Here is a 27,262-nt window from a genome sequence, read left to right on the forward strand (position 1 = left end):
CTAAAGAACTGGACTGATTGGTCTTAAAGGGCATTATAATTGTTTCCTCAAGAAAAAAGAAATTAGAGTTGGTTACTGGTATTCTTTTTAGAACAACCTTAAACTGATTCTCTTGAAGGTTACCTTTAGGAGACGAGCATTGTGAAGCTGTATTGTCGACAATAACAAGTTGGGAAAACGTAGAGAACCAGTGTAGAAGGTAGAACAAGAAGCTATGGACAAGTTGAGGACAATATTTGATCCAGGGAGTACTCAGAAAACAGGCTCGAAACAGGGCAGTGTTGAAGACAAACAATGTAGTACAATTGAAAGAACATTAAACAAAGAACAAAGGGCAAGTTCTCAACTTGGCCCTGCCACTAATTACTTGTGACCTTCGACAAGGAGGAGCACTTAAGTCAAAGAAAACATTCCTTTCAGTAAAGCATAGGATGTACTAGTGCTTGAGGAAGATTGAAATTCTCTGTCCAGGGGGGTAAACTATATTATTAGTAAATACCACAAATTTATCAGTCCATACAATTTCTAATTAGCGTTTCTGTTCTTTAGGGAGGCATGGGTAGAAAAAAATATTACATTAACTTATTTTTTAGACTACAGACATGCTTTAATTAAAAAAAAATCATAAAGTAATTATTTAATCCTAAAATGACATTTACAAACAAAAACCACTACATGATATCTTGAGATGGGAATCTCATAGAGTATATTTTTAAAAATATCTGATTTGTGCATATTTCACAGAACATATTTATTGGGAAAAACGTGGGACCCACCTGTATTTACCAAGCAAAATAGCTACTTTTTCTGGTAAAGTTGCCAATTGTGAGGCTGAAAATGCAAGTGTTGTTCTGTTAGGAGACAGAAGGATGGGCTACATGACCCCCAATCTACCCTTTCCAAATTTCTTTCTTTTTTTGAATATATAAAAACATACCTTATTTGTTATTTTTTATCAACTTTATAAGGTCCGATTTATTTCTATTTTGTTACTACCAGAAGATAGTCGAGAGAACTTTAGACTATTTCTCCCCTTCATGCCTGAAATACACTCCTTGAACATTTTTACTTGATAATTACAGGAAAGGTGTTTTACCCCTGCCCCCCATTCCTTTGCCTTGTGAGAATGTCAATAGCCTATCTAGTCAGAGCGATGTTAATATTTGGGGACATTTTCCATGTTCCTTTATGAATCAAGGATTAGTCAGATGAGATTAATTAGTGTGCTGATTATTCAGGCCCCTTAACCGCTCTTCTTTTTTCTTTTTCTCCTCACCTCTTGGTTATTTCACTGCTCATTAACAGGCTTATCAAAGGATGGGCAGGGAGAGGAGGTGGAACTTACAATTTTCTACCTTTTTCCAGAACTGGTTAAAAGTTTTAAGTGTGGGAATGAGGAGGGTTGGGAAGAGAGGAAAAGGAAATTATTAGCTGAAATAAGATTTTTAAAATTATTATTCAGGGATCTTCATCATCTCAAGTGCGAAGGAAAGATGATTATACTGTTGCCTTTACTTTTAAAAACAATACTTTTACAAGAACAGCATACATTAGTTTATTTACCAAAGTTGAATCACTTAATATTGTATAGAAGTCAGGACACAAAGCATAGAAACTTCTAAGTATGCATAGCTGAAAATAATCTGTTGTTCGCTTAGTAACTCTCATATGAGTAATAATGGAAACTTGATTCCAAAACTCCCACTCTCCTTAGATGTCCTTTCCTTCCAGAATATTTGGAAGACTAACATTGTTTTAAATTAGATCCTCCATTTTCCCTTAGTTTTATATATTTATTTATTTTAAGTTTTCCTCCATTAGTCTCCAATAATGTTTTTGCCTGATTTTACACTGGTAACCACACAATCAGATCTCTAGCTTGCTTTGCTGCCCACTCAAAAGTTGATCTCCCTTGGAAAGATGCTGTTGTCAATATTCAATCTTAAGTGGAAGAATACAGTGCTGTCCTCCATACTACTCTGTCCTAAGCATGGACATGCTCCTAATTCCTCAAAGCACAGATTAGATTGTAACATTTAATAAATTGTTCTTTAAGACTTGAGGATAACAGAATATTATCCTCATGGGTACCCAATACAGGGAAACTTCAAGCTAGATTTCGTTGCTAGGTACGGTTCCTTAAACTCTATGTCCATCATAAATGCCAGCATTCTTTCCCACCATTCTGGGAAGACTTCAGGAAATCTGAACATTGAGAATTGTCAGCCTTCTGCACAGATCTAAAGTCAGAGAACTCTTTCTTATCCCCAGTCTAAGATCAGTCTTCAGTTTCTATTCCCAAATCATTTCCATTTTAGGATTATCCATTCACTACCCATGCCCTCTCCATAGTAAGTCATCTTTGTCTTTAGTTCCCAACAGTGCACTCACATTAGGGTGCATAGACTGACATAATTTATTGCCCAAGATCTGAGTTATCCTGTTTGGCATACAAATTCATTAGACCACAGACACAAACTTAAGGTTAACTTAAGCATTATTAAGTTCAGATCTACTGTTTATAGGTTGTGCTCTAGCTTGAGGAGAATATGAGATCTTGTAATCTTCAGGGTCTCAATTCCAATCTCCAGATTTTAGTTGCTTCTACAAGAACACACACACACACACACACACACGCAAACACAGACACACAGACACGTACACACACCCACAATAAACAATAATTTCCAGAGGCATTGCCATGTAAATCATTATTTCAAATATTTCTTGAAAAGATACATGGACCTAGAAATGCACTATTTACCACAAAAATGTCACTATCTCATATGACCATAGAAAGCATAGCAAACTTCTTAATTTCAGAAGAGGAACTTGCTTTGCATTTTCATGATTAGAAAAACTCACTACAGTGGTTTTAAATCTCAAAGAAAGTTAGTACCCCAAAGGTGAATTCAAGCCTTTCACCCTTTTAAATCTAAAGCAATTGTGAGCCATCAAAAGTGATTTCTAGCTTTCCATATCTCTTTAAAATTCGAAGACTTTTGAGGCAAATTTTCTTAAAACTTAAGGAATTCGTATTTTTTCTGCTCAGTCTTCTCCATAACATAATTTCTCCGAAGCATCTATACCATAAATAAGAGCTTAGCCTTGAGAGGGTGGTAGACAACCTGCTTTCCCCTTGCCATATGTAATGCCCATGCTCCTCTTGGTTTAATCAAAATAGAAACACAAGTTAGAAACACTTTGTTATAGCAACTTTGCTTTTGAGGTGTATATTTGAGTTTATTCCTATTTGTCTTTAAGCTAAATATCTGTGTTAACATTTGATCTCTTTCCTACTTTCTAGGCTGTCCTAAGCAATAATATCTTGGTCTGCTTCTTTCTTGGACTACAGGGCACCAATTTCAGTTTATTTCTGTCCTATTTTCTTCCTCCCTTCCTTCAATATAGTGTCTCCTCTTCCTGTAATTGCTTATAGAAAATCACCCCTTTCTGATTCTACTGTGCCTTTTATAGTGATGGCATATAATGCTAGTCTGTCTTATTTGATTCTAATTAATATGCCTCCCAAATGTCTCTGGGTGACCTGACTTTTTAAGGAACCGGACTAATTGGAAGAGCCATCATAAATTATATACATTTATATCATTCAATACCATATATAAGTTTGAAACATAAACTAATATCTTCACAAATCACTTAGTACCTAGGCTTATGAATGAAGGAAATAATTGATTACATTTGAATTTTCTCCCTTTTCTCTTCCAAATGCTCTAGAAAAAAATAGACACTTGCAGATTTTCTGTTTTAGTAAAATAAAGATTATGTTCAAAGAGGCATCCAGATTTTTCAGCAACCTTTAAAAGATTAAATTATCCTAATGAGCACCTTGGCCTGTGTTGCAGATTGAATTGCATCTTCACAAATTATTGAGCTGAAGTCCTAACCACTAGTACCTCAGAAAGTGATCTTATTTAGAAACAGGGTCATTGCAGATACAATTAGATGAGATGAGGTCATACTGGAGTAAGATGGGCCCCAATCCAACATCACTGGTATACTCGTAAAAAGGAAAAGTTTGGACACAGAAACACAGGGAGAATGTCATGTGAAGGTAAAGGCAGAGATTAGGTGATGCTTCTACAGGTCACGAAACACTAAAATTCCCAGTGAATCACCAGAGGCATGGAACTGATGGTTTCACAGCCCTCAGAAGGAATCAACCCTGATGAAATCTTAATCCCAGATTTCTAGCTTATAGAACTGTGGAACAATAAATATCTGCTGTTTAAGTGACTCAGTATTGGGTACTTCATTATGGCAGCCTGAAAATATGGTTGTCTTTGGCTGCCCATAGAAGAGATGATATGCATGACTAATAGACTCGTTTATGTTAAAGAGAGGAATTACCTCATGCTTCTCAGCAATGCTCCTAAGCCTTATAAACTGCTTTAATTCTTTCTACTCTCTGCTAACAATATGAGCTTTGCAAACATAGGCATTTGATTTATAGGAATAAAGCTTGATTAAAAGGCTGTGCCTTATAAATAATCACATGTACCTTGGGTCAATATATAAGAAGTTCATTGTTAATTTGGATAACTCTGACTTGGCTTCTTCAGGAAAACACAGCACATGGCATGTACTGAAATAGAGGGAATTAGTACTGGGAGTTAGTTACAAGAGTTGGGAGAGCTGAAAAGCGAAAAACAAGTTGGTGAGGAAGTGAAGACCTTTGTTACAGGAGAAAACACCACCATACATGGGGCTGGAGAACCAAAGGAGTATGTGGTGTTATCAGAGACCCAGAGTTAGGCCTGCTTGATTGCAAGTAGATAAATGGCAGAGGATCTCCAGGGAAGCTGGGCCCAGGGAGCGAAAACCTGTCCAGTGCGGATGCTGCTGCTAGAAGAGGCTGCCTGAGGAAGAGAGAGAAGATGAGCGATACCCTGGCCTCTCCTTTCCTTCCGCCTTCCTATCTATTGTCAATGCCTCCTGATGGCTGGACTTATCTGTCAGCCAGCTGACACTGTGGCCTGGGAAATGTAGGTTGCCATGGAAATGTAAGAAATATGTTTTTTGTTTTTGTCCAAAAAGCAAGTAACTGGCATGGCCAGCATTGAGAGATTTTCAGACACGGTGACAGTAATTATCAATGTTTCAAAAATGATAGTCAAATTTTGTTAAAAAGTGAATTAGCATTTATCGAGTGCTTACTACATGCCAGACACAGTTTGATGTTTTAATATTTGCATATGTTATCTCATTTACTCTATACAACAAACTTATGATGCAAGTATTATTAAGCATATTGAATAGAAAAGGATACTAAAGTGCAGAATATCTAAGTAGTTTATATATTATTATATTTCTAGTGGTAAAATAGAACCAGCATGTGAAACGTGTTTTGTCTGACTCTAAATCAAAGCCCATACAAACTCTCTCCACCACTACACATCGTAGTTCGTTAAGCTATGTACCAGGTTTGGAAGAGAAGGGTAGAACATGGTAATAGATGGAAGAGGTGAGCAAGTGCTCATGGAAAGTGATAGCCTGCATAGGGAACACAAAAATGGGTCAGAGAGTTGAAAGACAAATTTGTGGAAGTGCAAGAAATGCAAGGTAGCAGACTGAGATGGAGACTTAGTACAAATGGGCAAGCATTCTTTAAAAATTAATAAACTAGGCCAGGCACGGTGGCTCATGTCTATAATCTCAGCACTTTGGGAGGCTGAGGCGGGCAGATCACTTGAGGTCAGAAGTTTGAAACCAGCCTGGCCAACATGGTGAAATCCCATCTCTACTAAAAATACAAAAAAAAAAAAAAAAAAAAAAAATTAGGGGATGGTGGTGGACACCTGTAATCTCAGCTACTGGAGAGGCTGAGGTAGGAGAATTTATTGAACCCAGGAGGCAGAGGTTGCAGTGAGCCAAGATTATGCCACTGCACTCCAGGATAGACGACAAAGCAAGACTCCATCTCAAAATAATAATAATAATAATAATAATAATAATAATAAACAACAACTCTATTTCTAGAGAAGTTTTAGGTTCATAGTAAATTTGAGTGGAAAATACAGAGTTCCCACATACTCCTTGTTGCCATACATGTACAACCTACCCCACTATCAGCATTCCTCAATAGGGTGGCATACACAATTAATTAACTTACATTGACACATCATTATTACCCAAAGTCTGTAGTTTATATTAGGGTTTATTCTTGGTGGTGTTCATTCAGGGAGTTTGGCAAATGTATAATGACATGTATCCACCATTGTAATGTCATACAGAAGAGTTTTGCTGTCATAAAAATCCTCTGTGCTCAGCTTATTTTTCTCTTTCTCCCTAATCTTTTTACTGTTACTAATCACTAATATTTTTATACTGTTTCCATAATTTTGCCTTTCCCAGAATGTGATATAGTTGGAACATATGAAATGTAGCCTTTTCAGGATTGGTTTCTTTCACTTAGTAACATGCATTTAAGTTTCCTCTATGTTTTTCATGGCTTGATAATGCATTTCTTTTTTAGTACTGAATAATATTCCGGTCTGAATAAATCTCAGTTTATTTATCTACTCAACTACTGAAGGACATCTTGGTGACTTCCAGGTTTTGGCAAGTACAATTAAAGTTTCTATAAACATTGTGGGTGGACTTTCATGTAGGCATAAGTTTTCAACTCCTTTGGGTAATAACAAGGAATGAGATTGCTGGATTGTGTGATAAGGATATGTTTAGATTTGCAGGAAACTGCCAAAACTGTCTTTGTTGAGCATGGCTGTACCATTTTGCATATATACTAGTAAAGAATGGGAATTCCTGTTCTCTGTATCCTACCCAGCATTTAGTGTTGCCGGTGTTCTGAAGTTTCACCATTCTAATAGTTGTGTAGTGGTATCTCATTGTTCTAATTTGCAAATCCCTAACGACACACGATGTTGAACATCTTTTCATAAGCTTAATTGGCATCTGTGTATCTTCTTTGGTGAGAAGTCTGTTAAGGTCTTTGGCCCATTTTATAATTGGATTGTTCATTTTCTTATTGTTGAGTTTTAAGAGTTCTTTGTATGTCTTGAATAATATTCTGTTATTAGACGTTTCTTTTGCAAATGTTTTTTCCTACTCCGTGGCTTGTTTTCTCATTCTGTTAACATTGTCTTTTACAGAGTAGGAGTTTTAATTTTAGTGAATCAATTTACCAATTCTTTCTTTCATAGATCATGCCTTTGGTGTTGTATCTAAAAGTAATTTGCCTATGTTTGCAATGTCAGGTTCATTAAAAATATAAAAAAAATTACACAAGGTAATTTAGGACTTTAAAAATATTGTCTTCTATGGTTTTATATTTTTTGCATTTTATATTTAGGTCTATGAGTCTATGTTCACTTACAATTATTTTTTGTAAAGGGCCCAAGGTCTGTGTGTAGATTCTTTTTCTTTTTCTTTTTTGCATGTGGATGTTGGTTTTCCAACACTGTTGCTGAAAAACTGTCTTTGCTCCATTTTACTGCCTTTGTTCCTTTGTCAAAGATCAGTTGACTTTGTTTATATATAGGTCTATTTCCAGGTTCTGTTTTCTGTTCTGTTGATTGATTTCTCTATTCTTTCACCCATACCACACTGTCTTAATTTACTCTATTTTTCCAGTAAGTCTTGAGGTTGGGTAATGTCAGTCCTCTGATTTCGCTATTCTCCCTCAATATTGAATTGGCTATTCTGAGTCTTTTGTTGGACCATATAAACACTATAACCAATTTGTTGATATCCACAAAGTAACTTTGTGGGATTTTAGGATTGCAATGAATCTATATAGCGAGTTGTGCAGAAATGACATGTTGACAATATTAAGCCTTCCTATTCATGAATATGGAATATCTCTCCATTTACTGAGTTCTTTGATACCTGTGTAAATGTTTTATAGTTTTCCTCATATAGATATTAGACATGTTTTGTAATTTCTATCTAAGTATTTCATTTTGAGGTGCAGTAACGTAAATGGTAGTATGTTTTTCATTTCAAATTCCACTTACTCATTGCTTATATATAGGAAAGTGATTAATTCTTGCTTATTAACCTTTCATCCTGCAACCTTGCTATAGCAGCCTTGCTATAACTGCTTATTAGTTCCAAAAGGTTTTTTGTTTATTCTTTCAGATTTTCTATATAGATGGACATGTTCTCTGCGAACAAAGACACTTTGATTTCTTCCTTCCCAATCTGCATGCCTTTTACTTCTTTTTCTTGTCTTATTGTATTTAACAGGAATTCTAGTATGATATTCAAAAGCAATCATAAGAGGGGACGTTCTTGCTTTGTTCTTGATGTTAGTGGAAAAGCTTCTAGTTTCAAACCATTAAGCATGATGTTAGCTGTAGGTTTTCATAGAAATTCCCTACTAACTTGAGGAAGTTCCCCTCTATCCTAGTTTAATATATATTTTTTAATCATGAAAAGGTGTTGAATTTTGTCAAATGCTTTTTTGTATCTATTTATATGATCATGTGGTTTTTTTTCCTTAGTTTGTTGTGGTGGTAGACTACATTAATTGATTTTTGAATGTTGAACTAGCCTTGCATACCTCGCATGAATCCTATTTCGTCATGGTACATAACTCTTCTATTAGATTGGTGCAAAAGTAATTGCAATTTTTGCCATTTAACAATAATGGCGGGCTGGGCGCAGTGGTTCATGTTTGTAATCCCAGTACTTTGGGATGTTGAAGTGGGTGGATCACCTGCGGTCAGGAGTTTGAGATCAGCCTGGCCAATATGGTGAAATCCCTTCTCTACTAAAAATACAAAAATTAGCCGGGCATGGTGGCGGGCACCTGCAATCTCAGCTACTTGGGAGGCTAAAGCAGGAGAAATGCTGGAACCCGGGAGGCGGAGGTTGCAGTGAACTGAGAGCCATTGCACTCCAGCCTGGGTGACAACAGGGAGATTCCATCTCAAAAACAAACAAACAAACGAACAATAATGGTAAAAATCGCAATTACCTTTGCACCAACCTAATAGTTCACTATTAAATTTAGTTTCCTAATATTTTGTAGAGGATTATTGCATCTACGTTCATGAGAAACTTTGATCTGTAGTTTTCTTTTCTTGTGATGCTTTTGTCTAGTTTGAGCATTAGAGTACGTAATATTTGCATCATAGAATGAGTTAGGAAGTACTTCCTCTACTTTTGTCTTCTCAAAGAAATTACAGATAATTGGTGTAATATAAAAAAATAAATATTAGGTAGAGTTCACCAGTAAACCCATCTGGTATTTTTTGTTTGTTTGTTTTAGAAGGTTATTAATCATTGATTAAATTTCCTTAATACATATAGTCCTAGTCGGATTGTCTGTTTCTTCTTAGGTAAGTTTTAGAAGATTGTGTCTTTCAAGGAATTGAACCATTTCATCTAGGTTATCAAATCATTGTCATAGAGTCAACTATAAAGTTACATTCATAACATTTCATTATTATCCTTTTAATGTCCATGGGAAATGTACTGATATTCCATCTTTCATTTACGATATTAGTTTATTTGTTGTGTATTCTTTCTTATATAGCCTGGCTAGAACCTTATGAATTTTATTGACTTTTTCAAAAAGGTTAGCTTTTGGTTTTGTTGATTTTCTCTATTGATTTTCTGTTTTTAAAGAATTTCAATGTTTTAGATTCAGAGGGTACATATGCAGGTTTGTTACCTGGCTATATATGAGATATTGAGGTTCGGAGTACAATTGATTCCATCACCCAGATACTGAGCATAGTACCCAATAGTTAGCTTTTCAACACTAGCCCTCCTTTCTCCCTCCCCTTTATGGCAGTCTCCAGTGTCTATTGTGGCCATCTCTATGTCCATGAGTACCCAATGTTTGGCTTTCACTTATAAATGAGAACATGTGATATTTGGTTTTCTGTTCCTGTATTAATTTGTTTATGGTAACGGCCTCCACCTACATCAATGTTACTGCAAAGAACATGATTGTCATTCTTTTTAATGACATCATAGTATTCCATGGTATATAAACAAATGGCCACATTTTCTTTATCCATTTTTTTTCTTTTTGTTATGTTATTTTATTTTTACTTTAGGTTCTGGGATACATGTGCAGAATGTGCAGGTTTACTACATAGGTATATGGGTGCCATGGTGGTTTGCTGCACCTATCAACCCTTCACGTAGGTTTTAAGCCCCACATGCATTAGCTGTTTGTCCTGATGCTCTCCTTCCCCTCCCCTACTGACAGGGTCTGGTGTGTGTTGTTCCCCTCCCTGTGTCCATATGTTCTCATTGTTCAACTACCACTTATGAGTGAGAACATGCAGTGCTTGCTTCTCTGTTCCTGTGTTAGTTTGTTGAGGATAATGGCTTCCAGCTCCATCCATGTCCCTGCAAAGAACATGATCTCATTTCTTTTTATGGCTGCATAGTATTCTATGGTGCATATGTACTACATTTTCTTTATCCAGTCTTACCATTATTTTTCCTGATCCTCTTACTCATTCCACCCTCCACCCTCATGTAAGCCTCAGTGTCTGTTGTTTCCCTCTATGTGTTCATGTGTTCTCATCATTTAGCTCCCACTTATAAGTAAGAAGATGCAGTATTTCATTTTCTGTTCCTGCATTAGTTTACTAAAGATAATGGCCTCCAGCTCCATCCATGTTCCTGCAAAGGATATGGTCTTGTTCTTTTTCATGGCTGCATAGTATTCCATGGTGTATGTGTACCACATTTTCTTTATCCAGTCTACTGTTGTATAGCCATTCTGGCTGTTAAAAAGTAAACAAATAATAGATGCTGGTGAGGTTGTGGAGAAAGAGGAACACTTATACACTGTTGGAGGGAGTGTAAATTAGTTCAATCATTGTGAAAGACAGTGTGGAGATTCCTCAAAAACCTAAAGACAGAAATACCATTCGATCCAGCAATCCCATTCCTGGGTATATATTCAAAAGAATATAAATTATTCTGTCATAAAGACACACACACACATTTGTTCACTACAGCACTATTCACAATAGCAAAGACATAGTATCAACCCAAATACCCAACAATGATAGACTGGATAAAGACAATGTGGTACATAGACACCATGGAACACTATGCAGCCATAAAAAAGAATGAGATTGTATCCTTTGCAGGAACTTGTATGGGGCTGGAGGCCATTATCTTTAGCAAACTAATGCAAGGACAGAAAACCAATATCTCATCTTCTTATATATAAAGTGGGAGCTAAATGATGAGAAAACATTGATATACAGAAGGGAACAACACACACTAGGGCCTAACAGAGGATGGAGGTTGGGAGGAGGGAGAGAATAAGGAAAAATAATTAATGGATACTAGGTTTAATACCTGGGTGATGAAATAGTCTGTATCACACACCTCATGACACAAGTTTACCTGTATAACAAACCTGCAAATCCTGCACATGTACCCCTGAACTTAACATAAAAGTTTTTTTTTTTTTTAAAAAGCCATTCTGACTGGTGTGAGATGGTATCTCATTGTGGTTTTGATTTGCATTTCTCTAATGATCAGTGATATTGAGTTTGTCTCATAAGCTCGTTGGCTGCAATTATGTCTTCTTTTGAAAAGTGTCTGTTTGATAGACCAATGGAACAGAATAGTGATCTCAGAAATAAGACCACTCATCTTTAGCCATCTGATCTTCAACAAACCTGATGAAAACAAGCAGTTGGGTAAAGATTCTCTATTTAATAAATGGTGCGGGGTAAACTGGCTAGCCATATGCAGAAAATTGAAACTGGACCCCTTCCTTACACCTTATATAACAATTAACTCAAGACAGATTAAAGACTTAAATGTAAAACCCAAAACTGTAAAAACCCTAGAAGAAAAGGCAATACCATTCAGGAGAAAGGCATGGGCAGAGATTTTATGACAAAAATATCAAAAGCAATTGCAACAAAAGCAAAAATTGACAAATGGGATATAATTAACCTAAAGAGCTTCTACACAGCAAAAGAAACTATCATCAGAGCGAACAGACAACCAATGGAATAGGAGAAAATTTTTGCAAACTATCCATCTGACAAAAAACTAATATCTAGAATCTACAAGGAACTTAATTTTACAAGAAAAAAAAAACACACCATCAAAAAGTGGGCAAAGGACGTAAACAGACACATCTCATAAGAAGACATTTATGCAACCTATAAACATCAATATCACTGATCATTAGAGAACGGCAAATCAGAAACACAATGAGATACCATCTCACACCAGTCATAATGGCAATTATTAGAAAGTCAAGAATAACAGATGGTGGCGAGGCTGGGAAGACATAGGAATGCTTTTACTTTGTTGGTGGGAGTGTAAATTATTTCAGCCATTGTGGAAGACAGTGTGGCAATTCCTCAAGTATCTAGAAGCCGAAATATCATTTGACCTAGCAATTCCATTACTGAGTATATACCTAAAGGAATACAAATCATTCTATTATAAAGATATGTGCATATGTATATTTATTGTAGCACTATTCACAATTGTAAAGACATAGAATCAACTCAGATGCCCATCAATGATAGACTGGATAAAGAAAATGTGGTATATATACACCAGGGAATACTATGCAGCCGTAGAAAGGAATGAGTTCATGTCCTTTGCAGGGACATGGATGGAGCTGGAAGCCATTTTCCTCGGCAAACTAATACAGGAACAGAAAACCAAACACTACATGTTCTCACTCATAAGTGGGAGCTGAACAATGAGAGCACATGGACACAGGGGGAATGGGGAACAACACACACTGGGGCCTGTCAGGGGGTGGGGGGATGACAAGCTTCAGGACAAATAGCTAATGAATGTGGGTCTTAAAAACCTAGGTGATGGGTTGATAGGTGCAGCAAACCACCATGGCACACACTTACCTGTGTAACAAACCTGCATGTCCTGCACATGTATCCCAGAAAACTTCAAATAAAATAAAATTTTAGAAAAAGTCACATGAAAAAGAAAAGTGTCTATTCTTGCCTTTTGTCCACTTTTAATGGGTTTGTTTGCTTTTCTTGCACATTTGTTTAAGTTTCTTATAGAAGCTGGATATTAGACCTTTGTCAGATGCATAGCTTACAGATATTTTCTCCTATACTGTAGGCTGTCTGTTTACTTGATTATTGTTTTTCCTGTGCAGAGACTCTTTAATTTAATTATATCTCACTTGTCAAATTTTGTTTTAGTTGCGATGGCTTTTGGCTTCCTACCATGACATTTTTGCCAGTTCCTATGTCCAGGATGGTAATGCCTAGGTTGTCTTCCAGGGTTTTTATTATTTTGGGTTTTACATTTAAGGTTTTAATTCATGTTGAGTTGATTTTTGTATATGGTATGAAGGAAGAGTCCACTTTCTTCTTTTTTTTTTTTTTTTAATTATACTTTAAGTTCTAGGGTACATGTGCAGGTTTGTTACATATGTGTACTTGTACCATGTTGGTGTGCTGCATCCATCAACTCATCAGCACCCATCAACTCATCATTTACATCAGGTATAACTCCCAATGCCATCCCTCTCCCCTCCCCCTCCCCGTAATAGACCCCGGTGTGTGATGTTCCCCTTCCCGTGTCCAAGCAATCTTGTTGTTCAATTCCCACCTGTGAGTGAGAATATGCAGTGTTTGGTTTTCTGTTCTTGTGATAGTTTGCTGAGAATGGTGGTTTCCAGCTGCATCCATGGCCCTACAAAGGACACGAACTCATCCTTTTTTATGGCTGCATAGTATTCCATGGTGTATAGGTGCCACATTTTCTTAATCCAGTCTGTCACTGATGGACATTTGGGTTGATTCCAGGTCTTTGCTATTGTGAATAGTGCCGCGATAAACATACATGTGCATGTGTCTTTATAGCAGCATGATTTATAATCCTTTGGGTATATACCCAGTAATGGGATGGCTAGGTCATATGGTATTTCTAGTTCTAGATCCTAGAGGAATCGCCATACTGTTTTCCACAATGGTTGAACTAGTTTACAGTCCCACCAACAGTGTAAAAGTGTTCCTATTTCTCCACATCCTCTCCAGGACCTGTTGTTTCCTGACATTTTAATGATTGCCATTCTAACTGGTGTGAGATGGTATCTTATTGTGGTTTTGATTTGCATTTCTCTGATGGCCAGTGATGAGGAGCTTTTTTTCATGTGTCTGTTGGCTGTATGCATGTCTTCTTTTGCGAAATGTCTGTTCATATCCTTTGCCCACTTTTTGATGGGGTTGTTTGTTTTTTTTTCTTGTAAATTTGATTGAGTTCTTTGTAGGTTCTGGATATTAGCCCTTTGTCAGATGAGTAGATTGCAAAAATTTTCTCCCATTCTGTAGGTTGCCTGTTCACTCTGATGGTAGTTTCTTTTGCTGTGCAGAAGCTCTTTAGTTTAATGAGATCCCATTTGTCAATTTTGGCTTTTGTTGCCATTGCTTTTGGTGTTTTAGACATGAAGTCTTTGCCCATGCCTATGTCCTGAATGGTACTACCTAGGTTTTCTTCTAGGGTTTTTATGGTATTAGGTCTAACATTTAAGTCTCTAATCCATCTTGAATTAATTTTCGTATAAGGAGTAAAGAAAGGATCCAGTTTCAGCTTTCTACTTATGGCTAGCCAATTTTCCCAGCACCATTTATTAAATAGGCAATCCTTTCCCCATTGCTTGTTTTTCTCAGGTTTATCAAAGATCAGATGGCTGTAGATGTGTGGTATTATTTCTGAGGGCTCTGTTCTGTTCCATTGGTCTATATCTCTGTTTTGGTACCAGTACCATGCTGTTTTGGTTACTGTAGCCTTGTAGTATAGTTTGAAGTCAGGTAGCGTGATGCCTCCAGCTTTGTTCTTTTTGCTTAGGATTGCTTTGGTTCTTTGAGCTCTTTTTTGGTCCCCTATGAATTTTAGAATATGTTTTTCCTAGTTCTGTGAAAAATGACCTTGGTAGTTTGATAGGAATAATGTTGAATCTGTACATTACTTTGGGCAGGATGGCTATTTTAACAATATTGATTCTTACAATCCATGAGCATGGAATGTTTTTCCATTTGTTTGAGTCATCCATGTTTTTTTTTCAGGAGTGTTTTGTAGCTCTGCTTGTAGAGATCTTTCAATTACTTGATTAGATGTATTCCTAGATGTGTGTGTGTGTGTGTGTGTGTGTGTGTGTGTGTGTGTGTGTCTGTCTGTCTATTATAAATGGAATTGCATCCTTAATTTGGCTCTGAGCTTGAGTGATATTGCTACACAGAAGTGCTATTGAGGGTTTTTTTTTGTTTGTTTGTTTTGAGACAGTCTCGCTCTGTCGCCCAGGCTGGAGTGCAGTGGTGTGATCTCAGCTCACTCAAGCTCTGCCTCCAAGGTTCATGCTATTCTCCTGCCTCAGCTTCCTGGGTAGCTGGGACTACAGGTGCCTGCCACCAAGTCTGGCTAATTTTTTTGTAGTTTTTAGTGGAGATGGGGTTTCACTGTGTTAGCCAGGATGGCCTTGATCTCCTGACCTCATGATCCACCTGCCTTGGCCTCCCAAAGTGCTGGGATCACAGGCGTGAGCCACCATGCCCGGCCCAGAAGTGCTATTGATTTTTATACATTGACTTTATTTCCCAAAACTTTACTGAAGTCATTCATTAGCTCAGGAGCCTTTTTGTGGAATCTTCAGGGTTTTCTAAGTATAGAATCCTATTATCAGTGAAGAGAGACAGTTTGACTTCTTTTTTTCCTATTTTTGATGTTTTTTATTTCTTTCTCTTAATTGCTCTGGCTAAGACTTCCTGGTTTCCTGTTATCAATTATATGTATTTCTGCTCTAATTTTTATTATTTCTTTTTTATATTTACTTTGTATTTTATTTGCTCTTTTCTAGTTTTTTTGAGGTAGAAGCTTAGCTTGTTGACTTTAGACTTTTATTCCTTTCTACTTTACACATTCAAGGCTATAAATTTCCCTGTAAACACTGCCTTTGCTATATCCCACATATTTTAATAAATTGCATATATATTTAGTGAGTAACGTTTTAAAATTTCTTTTCAGATTTATTCTTTGATCATGTGTTATTAAGAAGTGTGTTGCTTAGCGTTCAAGTACTTTGAGATTTTTCAGCTATCATTCATACTGAATTGAGTGGCTTTTTTTTTTCTTTTTTTTTTTTTTTGACAGATTCTTACTCTGTCACCCAGGCTGGAGTGCGGTGGCATGATCTCAGCTCACTTCAACTTCACCTCCCAGGTTCAAGCAATTCTTCTGCCTCAGCCTCCTGAGTAGCTAGTACTATCGGCTTGTGCCACCATGCTGGATAAATTTTGTATTTTTAGTAGAGACAGGGTTTCACCATATTGGCCAGGCTGGTCTTGAATCCCTGACCTCGTGATCTGCCCACCTCGGCCTCCCAAAGTACTGGGATTACAGGCATGAGCCACTGTGCCTGGCCAACTTGTGTTTTATAAACTGGAATGTGGTCTCTCTTGGTGGATGTTCCATGTAAGGTGAGATTAGTGTTTTATCTGTTTTTGGATGAAATAGTCAATAGATGTCAGTTGCATCTAGTTGATTGCTGTTGTGTTCAACTATGTCTTACTTTCTTCTTACTGAACCTGCCCATTTCTAATAGATAGGTAGTGAAGTCTCTGAGCAATAGTGGATTAATCTATTTCTCCTTGCAGTTCTATTAGTTTTTGCCTCATGTATTTTGACATTCTGTTTTTAGGAACACACTCATTAAGAACTGCTATGTTTCTTTGGATAATTAACTGATATTTCATTATGTTATGCCTATCTTTATCCCTGATAACTTTCATTGCTCCGAAGTCTGCTCTACTTGAAATTAACATAGCCAATACTCCTTTCTTTTGATTTTTGTTAGCATGGAATATCTTTCTCCATCCCTTTACTTTTAATCTATATATGTCTTTATATTTATTGTGGGTTTCTTGTAGACAACATATAGTTGGATTTTTTTTTGATACATACTGATGATCTCTGTCTTTTATTTGGCATATTTAGATTTTTGGTGTTTTGGTGGATTATTTAAAGAGACCGAATCTATGACAGACTGGTACACCTGAAAGAGATCTCATGGATATCATCCATGAGAACTTCCCCAATCTAGCTAGACAGGCCAACATTCAAATTCAGGAAATCCAGAAAACCTCAGAAAGATGCTCTGTGAGAAGGTCATCTCTAAGACACATAATCATCGCATTCTTCAAGGTCAAAGTGAATGAAAAAATGTTAAGGGCAGCCAGAGAGAAAGACCAGGTCACCTACAAGGAGAAGCCCAACAGACTAACAGCAGACCTCTCAGCAGAAACCCTACAAGTCAGAAGAAATTGGAGGCCAATATTCAACATTCTTAAAGAAAAGAATTTCCAACCCAAAATTTCATATCCAGCCAAACTAAGCTTTACAAGTGAAGGGGAAATAATATCCTTTTCAGACAAGCAAATGCTGAGGGAATTTGTTATCACCATGCCTGCCTTACAAGAGCTCCTGAAGGAAGCACTAAATGTGCGAAGGAAAAATCATTACCAGACACTACAAAAACACACTGAAATACACAAACCAATGGCACCATGAAGCAACTGCATAAACAAGTATGCAAAATAATCAGTTAGCATCACGATGACAGGATGCAAAATAGTCAGCTAGCATCATGATGACACATAACAATACTAAACTTAAAAATAAATGGTTAACTGTCCGAATTAAAAGACATGGAATAGCAAGCTGGATAAAGAACCAAGATCCATTGGTATGCTGTCTTCAAGAGATCCCTCTCACATGCAATGACAGACATAGGCTCAAAATAAAGGGATTGAGGAAAACTTATCAATTAAATGGATAGCAGAAAAAAGCAGGGGTTGCAATCCTAGTTTCTGACAAAATATACTTTAGACCGACAAAGATCAAAAAAGACAGAGAAGGGCATTACATAATGGTAAAGGGTTCAGTTCAACAAGAAGAGCTAACTATCCTAAATATATATATGCACCCAACACAGGAGTACTGAGATTGATAAGGCAAGTTCTTAGAGACCTTCAAATGAAGTTTTGTTCATTTATTTTCCTTCTTTTTTCTCTATTCTTGCCTGCCTGTCTTACTTCAGAAGGACAGTCTTTAAGCTCTGAGATTCTTTTCTCCGCTTGGCCTATTCTGCTATTAATCCCTGTGATTGCATTATGAAATTTTTATAGTGTGTTTCTCAGCTTTATCAGATTGATTACATTCTTCCCTGTACTGGATATTTTGTCTGTCAGCTCCTGCAATGTTTTATCATGGTTTTTAGCTTCCATGTATTGGGTTACAATGTGCTACTTTAGCTCAGTGAAATTCATTTCTATCCACATTCTGAATTATAATTCTGTCATTTTAGCCATCTCAGCCTCAGCCCAGCCAGTTCTGATCCCTTACTGGAGAGGTGATGCAGTCATTGGAGAAAAGAGGGCACTCTGGTTTTTTGAGTTTTCAGCCTTCATCTGCTGTTTCTTTCTCACCTTTGTGGGTTTATATACCTTCAATCTTTGAGGTTGTTTATCTTTAGATTTGTTTTTTCTTTTAACAGTCTGGACACTTTTCTATAGGGCTGCTGTGGTTTGCTGGGGCTCCACTACAGATCCTAGTCACCTCAGATTTTCCAGTAGTTGGGGGTATCTCCAGTGAAGGCTGTGAAACAGTGAAAATGGCAGCCTGTCCCTTCCTCTGGGAGCTTCATCCCAGGGGGATATGAACATGTTGCCAGCCTGAATACACTTGTAGGAGGTGGCTGGGGACCCTTGTTGGGAGGTCTCACTCAGTCTGGAGCAACAGGAGTGAAGATTCACTTAAAGATGCTGTATAGCCATGCTTTTGTAGAGCAACTATGCTGTTATGGAGTACTTCTTCTGTCCTTGATTGGCCTGGGTGCTCCAAAGCTTGGAGGCTGGAACGGCTAAGTCGTGGAAACAGCAAAGATGGCAGCTTGTCCTTCCCTCTGGAAACTCTGTCCCAGGAAGTTTTCAAAAGAGAACATCAACAGGAGTGACTGGAGGCCCCAGTTGGAAGGTTTTGCCCAGTGAAGAAGAATGGATCTGGGACCCACTTAAAGAAGCAGTCTGGTCACATTTTGGCAGAGCAGCTGTGCTATGCTGCAGGATCCTTTCCATCCTGAATCAGTTTGGATTCTCCAAAGTCCACAGGTTGGAAAAGCTGAATCACCCCAATAGCAAAGATGGTGGCCTCTCTCTCCTCCTGGGAACCCTGTCTGTCCCAATTGTTGCTGGTGGCTGGCTGGAATTCTAAACCAGTGGGTCTAATCCTGTGAGGCACCATGGAAGTGGGACCTGCAGACTGTCACTCCTAGGCCTCCTGGATTCAGACCTCTTTCCAGGGGTATGGATGGAGGTCCAACTCCTGCCTTGCCTAAGTGGCAGTCACTTTGCTGTGGAGCATGGAGCCATAGCACATAAAGCTCCCATGTCTCTGTGCGTGCCTGAGCAGCTGCTCTGCTGAGACTCCATGTAGTCCTGTGTGTCAGACCAAAGGCCCTGGTGGAGTGCGTTCACAGGGGAATCATCTGACTTGAAGGTTGCAAAGATCTGTGGGAGAAATGTGGTTTCCCAGAATCACACATTCACTCACCACTTCCCTGGGTGGGGAGAAGTTCCCTTGGCTTTGTGTTACACTCCCATTCCTGGGTGGGCCATTGTCCTGCCCTGCTTTTCTACATTCTCCATGGATTGAACTGTTTCCGCTGTTTCCTTGATCAGTCCCAGTGTGAGGAGCTAGATGTTTCAGTTGAAGGTGCCGTATTTACTTGCCCATTTTGTTCCTCTCTGTGATGAAAGCCATGCACACTAGCTGCTTCTAGTTGGCCATCTTGACCTGGAATCTCTTTTCTTTTTTGTTTTGATGCTTTTATTTAGCCTCAAAAATGGCACATGGATTTCTTTCTCTGTCTACCAGTTTTCCTCTCTCTCTCTTTCATTCCTTCAAACCTTCCTTCCCCTCCCTCATGTCTTCCCTTCCTTCTCATTTTTACCTGCCTCAAAAACTGGCATGAAAGGAATTGGGCTCTTCTTTACTTCTTCTTCCTATGTGATAAGTACATACCAGGTCAGAAGATTGTCATTCTCTCTTCTACCTCCTGTTTTGCTCATGACTCACTTTGGTAGTTAAACCAAGGTGGGCAAGGCAGAATCTGCTTTGTGGACTTAACACTCCCAACAGGCGGGTCACTAAGATTAGACTGCAGCAGGTATTTGAAGGCCATCAACTTGGTCTCAAATACCAGCAACATTATTATGTTTAGCTTTGTCACAGAGTGGTGCATTTGAAGGGCATTGCACTATTATTATTATTATTTAATTTATTTAATTAATTTATTTTTTTTGAGACAGAGTCTCGCTCTGTCGCCCAGGCTGGAGCGCAGTGACTGGATCTCAGCTCACTGCAAGCTCCTCCTCCCGGGTTTACGCCATTCTCTTGCCTCAGCCTCCCGAGTAGCTGGGACTACAGGCGCCCACCACCTCGCCCAGCTAGATTTTTGTATTTTTTAGTAGAGGCGGGGTTTCACCGTGTTAGCCAGGATGGTCTCGATCTTCTGACCTTGTGATCTGCCCGTCTCGGCCTCCCAAAGTGCTGGGATTACAGGTGTGAGCCACTGCACCCGGCCTACACTATTATTAATAAGCTGATATTTAGTCCTTATTAGTCTGTGTACTTTCTATCAGCCAGAATTCTGGGAGAGGGTGGTTGGCACCCTGACTCTAACATTAACTTCTTTAACAGTAATAACCTTTATTAATTTTTCTGTTCAAGAATTCTCTCCTGTTTAGAAATTCTTACTGAGCTTACTCCATCAAAGTGATCTTAAATTTTAACATACTAAATGTAGCATGTTAATTTCTTAATATGAAGACCTAACCTTTCAGATCACTCTCTCACTACACCTGTTTTGACATCATTGTGACTTCCAGTGCTTTTGTGTCTTACCACTACCTATTTATCAGCATCAAATAGTTTCACTTCCCATTTTCTTCAACTTAAGCCCTGATTTGTCTTCTTTTAAACACCCTCATACCTACTCTTCCATGTCTTTTTGCATGTTCCTTATTTGATTAATACAATCATTCACCTTTATGATCCTGTATCTGCTCTGCTAAAGGCTAACTAGCATTAGTCAGTACTTTGTATCAATTTATGTTTCTAGATTTTGTCTTACTAACTTTTTATTTTAACTAGTCAACTTGAATTTTACCATACTATGCTAAGAGTATATAGTTAGATCCTAAACCTAGGAGAGGCACAGTCTGTGTTTTCAATTTCTCAGGGAAGACTTTTTTCTTTCTTTTCTTTTTTCATTTACAGCTGAGACAGAAACAAACTTCTTCATTTTTCGTTAGTAGGACAACATATTCTCCCCCCAACCCTGTCCCCCAGGATCTTCTTTTACTAGTAATCCAGTCCTTCGAGGCATCTCAGTAATTAAGGCGTGCCACTTCTAATTTTATGCAATTTTTAGTCTTAAGGCTTCAAAATATTTGCATGCCTGGGCAATATAGTCTGAACTCTTAGTCTTAACTGACTTTGATAGTCCCATTTTACTACTCAAGAGCTATTGCAGAATCAGACTTAGCATTGTTGCTATGGCTTCATTTTCCCTTTTATTCCTATCTTCTGGTATTTTCCCTTTTTTTTTTTTCCTAAGAGGTAAATTTTAAATAAGTTTGTTATATTTTATCTAGCACTAATTTGTTTTGTGTTTATTCAACATTGTTTCCAGCTTTCAACTTTTTTTAAATTATTATTTCTCTTTATTTTGATAGGTATTTGCTCACCCTAACCTACAGGTGGGGAAACATGACTATCCCATTACCGTGTGCAGAGCTAGGATTTGAACTCAGAAAGCCCACGCACTTTCCCACATACCCCAGGATGATATTTTAGTTTCTCAATTTTACTTTTAGACCTCATTAAATTATCATCCTCTCCTACTAAAATTAAAAAAGAGGGAAAACATAGAAGAAACATCTGCTTCTTATAACAATTCAACTTTCCAAACTCTTGAAAAATATTGATATGATTTTTGGGAATCATATTTAGATTATTAAACTTCTAAGTGAATATTTTTGGGGTGAAATATTTTATATCATTTTCCAGAGGCATAAGCTGTCCTCAAAGTATATATTAGTTAGTATTTTCCCCGGTTTTATTTATTTATTTATTTATTTATTTATTTATTAACTTTTATTTTAGGTTTAGAGGTACATGTGAAGGTTTGTTACAGAGGTGAGCTCATGTCATGGGGATTGGTTGTACATATTTCATAACCCAGGAATTAAGCCCAGTACCCAATAGTTATCTTTTCTCCCCCCTCCCACACTCCACCCTCAAGTAGACCCCAGTGTCTGTCATTCCCCCTTTGTGTTCATAAATTCTCATAATTTAGCTCCCAGTTGCAAGTGAGAACATGCAGTATTTGGATTTCTGTTCTTACGTTATTTCCAGATTTTAGATTTTAATATTTCAAGACTAGGAAGTATGAAATATTTTATTTAATTTCTTTGTAACTCTTTGTAACTCAGATAGCGAGCCTTCAGTATTGACATTATGGAGAAGGCACTTAGAGTGAAGAAACACAATTAGAAAATAATCTTCCAAAATGCCATCCTGTACATAGGAAAATATCTTGCATTTGAGGAAATCTTGCCCCACTGTGAGTCTGCCATTTGCATCTGCCAGGCATCCCAGAGGTATCACTGGCCTGGTATCAACTTGTGTGGCTGTGACTGTACTCTGTCCTTTCAAAAGTAAGACCGAGGAAGGCATGTAGGAGCAAAAGAGGTTAAAATCATACATATACATGAGCATATTTAATGATTAATGATAAAGGACCACACTTTCCCTAGTATGAATCCCATATTTATCTATGACCAGTACTTTTCCCTAACTAGCTGCTACTGGTGCCTTCAAATCTAGTGAGCATTTAGCAAGTTAACTGGCTCTAAGGGCTGAATGTATTGGCCTATATTGCTTGTGGCGGTTTCTATAGTTATCCTATATGCTTCCATATGAGAAATTAAAAATCAAATGAATTAAATATGAAAGAAAGTGGAAACATATTTGGGTGGGAAGTCCATAACTTAAACAACACTCTATATATGTACTCTTTAATATGTAGAGTGCTAAATAATTTGAAAATATGGATGACATGGATGATCTCCTAAGAATAAAAATCAGCAAAATTGATCAGAGAAACATAACACATAAGTAGACCAGTAACTATAGAAAAAATGAGTAAAATACCTGAGAAAAATGAATCCTACAAAGTGCCTAACCTGACAGAGAGTGTTCATCAGAAAGAAGATTAGAATTGACTTTAAAATCTCTTCTTATTTGAAAATTTTTCAAACCTATAGAAAAGTTAAAAGAGGAGTACAATTAACACCAGTGTATCCCACAACTAGATTTACTGTTAAAAATTTCCAAGTTTCCTCTATCTCTCTTTATGGATAGACACATATTTCTTTTTTGTCAAATCATCTGAAGGTATATTTCAACCATGGTGACACCTCACCTCTAAAGACTTCAGTATGCATCTGGCAAAACCAAGAACATCTTCCAACAAACATGGAGCCATCATCCTATCTGAGAAATCAATACTGCTTATGTAATGCTACACAGTATGTAGTCCATGCTAAATACCAAATTTCCTCATTTTTCCAAAATGTTTTATAAAGATGATTTTTCCCATTTTCATATAGGATCCAATAAAGGTTCACACACTGTAATTGTTATGTCTCTGTAGTATCCTTAGAATGCTCATCTTTCCCTCAGCAGACTCACTCTGTCCTTTGTGACTTTGAATCCTTTAAATAGGCCAGGTCAGTTGTCCTGAAGGATGTCCCATATACTAGATTCTTCTGTTTATTTAGGGTTTAATACAAAAATATCCAGCAAGAACACTTTCAGGCTCATTTGTTTCTGTTTGTATTCTATGTTTTTATTTTTGGCATAATTTCATATTTTGAACATGTAGAACATTTACATGCATCAAAAATCAAAACTGGTGGCACAGCTTGATTGGCCTGGTGGCAGGTGGGCCCAGATGTCAACCCTTCATGGTGGTTCAAGCTATAGACACTGGGCTGGAAGGCCCCAGAGGAGGCAAACCCCCAGCTCTGAAGTCATGGGATCTGACAGTATGGACAGTTAAGTGAGTCAGCACTTCTGTTGAGTCTATGAACAGGGGTTCAGCCATCCAGATAGGCTTTACAAAACTGAACAGCCACATTCAAGGCAAAAGGAGAAAGAGATGAAAATAATGGTGACAGCTCCAGTCACAAGCTACACAGAGGTTGGTTCATGTCCTTTTAGTGAGTCTACCAAGACCATTTCCCTGTATATCTCCTCTGAACAGCAATTCCATCTGCCCAGGCCTTCAGAGTCAGATGATTTTATTGAAGACACAGCCAGTATGACTATGTTTCATTCAATGGATACTGTAGGGCCCCAAAAATCAAGAACAACTTCACTTTGGGAGGCTGAGGTGGGTGAATCACGAGGTCAGAAGTTCAAGACCAGCCTGACCAACATCCTGAAACCCCATCTCCACTAAAAATACAGAAAAAATTAGCCGGATGTGGTGGCTCATGCCTGTAATCCCAGCTACTCAGGAGGCTGAGGCAGATTCGAGAATTGCTTGCAACCGGGAGGCAGAGGTTGCAGTGAGCAGAGATGGAGCCACTGCACTCCAGCCTGGGCCACAGAGGGACACTCTGTCTCAAAAACAAACAAACAAACAAAAACAAACAAACAAACAAACAAAACCCAAATAACAATTGACATTAGCAAGCATTTAAGCATTTTGAAGGAAGAAGGAAAAGTTTTAAAAGTTTTCAATGAAAAGGTTTATTACACTGCAGGCTACACCAGTCCTTTCAGATTGCTTAATAGAAATAATAAGTGTAATTGATTCAGAAAAAGGAGTCCTCCAAAGAAAATGAATGAGAAAAGGAAAGGATGTTCCACTGCTAGGGGGAAGCTTCTGTTTAACCTAGACGTTAACACTACCTATCATAAAGTCTGTGTCTAGCATCTTCTTTTTGAGAGCACTACAATGACTCAAGCTTATTTCCAATGTGCCTTTTTAGTATGTGAAGCTTTGTCTCAGGGGACAATAATCTATACACATGTAAATTGGTCATAACTATGGTGGTCTTTGTTTTCTGTGGGGATTCAGGGAAATGTCATGTCACTTCCCCCTTCTTCGTTGCATCACAATCATGTTGCCTTGCGTCAGCTGGATGCCATCCTCTACAGATATTATCAATAAAAATATTAAAGATTTAACAAATCAAAACTATAGAATGTGATATAATCAGGGAAGTCTTGTTCTCACACATACCCCATCTACTCCGTTCCTACTTATTTCTTATAAGAAACTTCCGTCATCAGTTTCTAGTTTATCTTTCCTGTGTTTTCTTTTGTAAAAATAGGAAACCATATTTATTTTCTTATTTTTTATTTCTCACAACAGATTTGACGTTACATACACTCTTTTCCATATTGTTTTTCTTAAAATAAATTTTCTTTTAAAATAACATTAGGCTTTCAGAAGAGTTGCAAAGATATTAGAGTTCTCATATGCCCCTCACATGGTTTCTCCTGAAGTTAAAATTATGTTTTCCTATCTAATATTTGTAAAACCCAAAAGAAAAAAATCAGTATTTACAAACGACTATTCACTGGATTTTACAAGTTTTTCCACTAATATTCTTTTTCTATTCCAGAATCCCATGAAGGATCTCACATGGATGGAATGGATTTTGTCACATGTCTCTTTAGTCTTCCCTGGTTTGTTAAAGTTTGTCAGTTCGTAATTTATTCATGACCTTGCCATGAGATGTATTGGTTGGGTATTTTGTAGAATACCCACCAAGTTGGGTGATGTTTTCCCCGTGAAGAGGTTGGGATTATGGGTTTTGGGGAAGAATATAACAGAGATAAAGTACCTTTCTCATCAGGCCACATGGGGGACATGCTATCAACATGACTTATGACTAGTGATGTTAACTCTGCTCAGTTGGTTAAGGTAGTACTTACTAGAGTTTCCCACTAACAAATTATTGTTTTTCTTTTTCCATATTCTATTCCTTGGGAATGAGTGAGTCACTACGTCTGGTTCATGCTAAAAAGGGGGTGGAGGGTTAAGCTCCACTCCTGAAGGGGGTGTAACACCTTGCTTTTCCACTTTTCAGTACATCTTGCAAACCACTCTATATCATATTCTTTGTCCTCTTTACTTTTTATGTCTATTAGAGTAGTTGCTTGTTTGGATATACCATAATTTATTCAACCAGTGCCCCGGGGATGAACATTTAGGCTTTTCCCAATAGTATTAAATTATAACATTAGTTATAAATATTAAATTGTAATAGATGCCTTTTATCAAATTAAATAAGGTCTCTTCTCTTCTTGGCATGCTGAGAATTCTTAACGGAGTGGTGTTGAACTTTATCCAGTGCTTTTCTGTGTCTACTGAGATATTATTTACTTAATCCCTTTTTTGTTAATATAATGAATGACATTGATTCATTCAACTTTGCTTTCCTGATACAAACTGTATTTATAATGCATTAAACTGTATTCATAATGTATTAATCTTTTTATGGATTATTGAGTTGAATTTGTTAAAAATTTGTCAAGAATTTTTGCATCTTCATGAGGGATATTAGTCTGTAATTTTTGGTTTTTATAAATCAACAATTCTTCATTAGGTTCTTACACTTACCAGGTCTCATCAGAGAATGTTGTATGTTCTCTCTTAATTATAAGGAGTGATGACCTGGCAGAAGTACAATCAATTCTGTCTCTTGGCTGGTGGATAATTTCAGTTCTCATGTCTCTTAACTCTTGATAATAGCAATGATTCCTTCCACCAAAAGGAATCATTCAAAGCTTTTCCTTCGGTGAATCAGTTTGGGCATATGTGTTAAGGAGACATCGCAATACAACCCAAGCAACTTAATTATAAATTCTTTCACTGTGATGCTTCACTTACCCTGTATTGAGAGAATCAGGAAAATATCCTTATTCTTTGTAATCAAAATTCTGAGCATTTATTGAAACACCCTCCTTTTTACCACCTTCTGTCAGACAGTAGAAAGGGCTTTGCAAGAAGCTTGATTAATATCTGGGTGTCTCGTTTAGTGAATACATTGATTAAAATTTCCCTACATAGGTCCTGAATGAGAATAAAGCTGAGAATTCAGAAGTTTCCCAGCTGATGTCCTGGGTGTTTTAAATTGTCTTCTAGTCCATAGGAACA

At 37.4% G+C, this 27,262-nt stretch overlaps 1 pseudogene; it reads left to right on the top strand.

The window, feature by feature from the left end:
* The window catches only part of LOC112617075, a 128,302-nt pseudogene extending 103,360 nt beyond the window's left edge, over nt 1-24,942 (top strand).
* The last annotated feature ends 2,320 nt before the right edge of the window (nt 24,943-27,262 follow it).

Source organism: Theropithecus gelada, unplaced genomic scaffold, assembly GCF_003255815.1.
Source record: "Theropithecus gelada isolate Dixy unplaced genomic scaffold, Tgel_1.0 HiC_scaffold_15876, whole genome shotgun sequence".
Classification (NCBI taxonomy): Eukaryota; Metazoa; Chordata; class Mammalia; order Primates; family Cercopithecidae; genus Theropithecus; species Theropithecus gelada.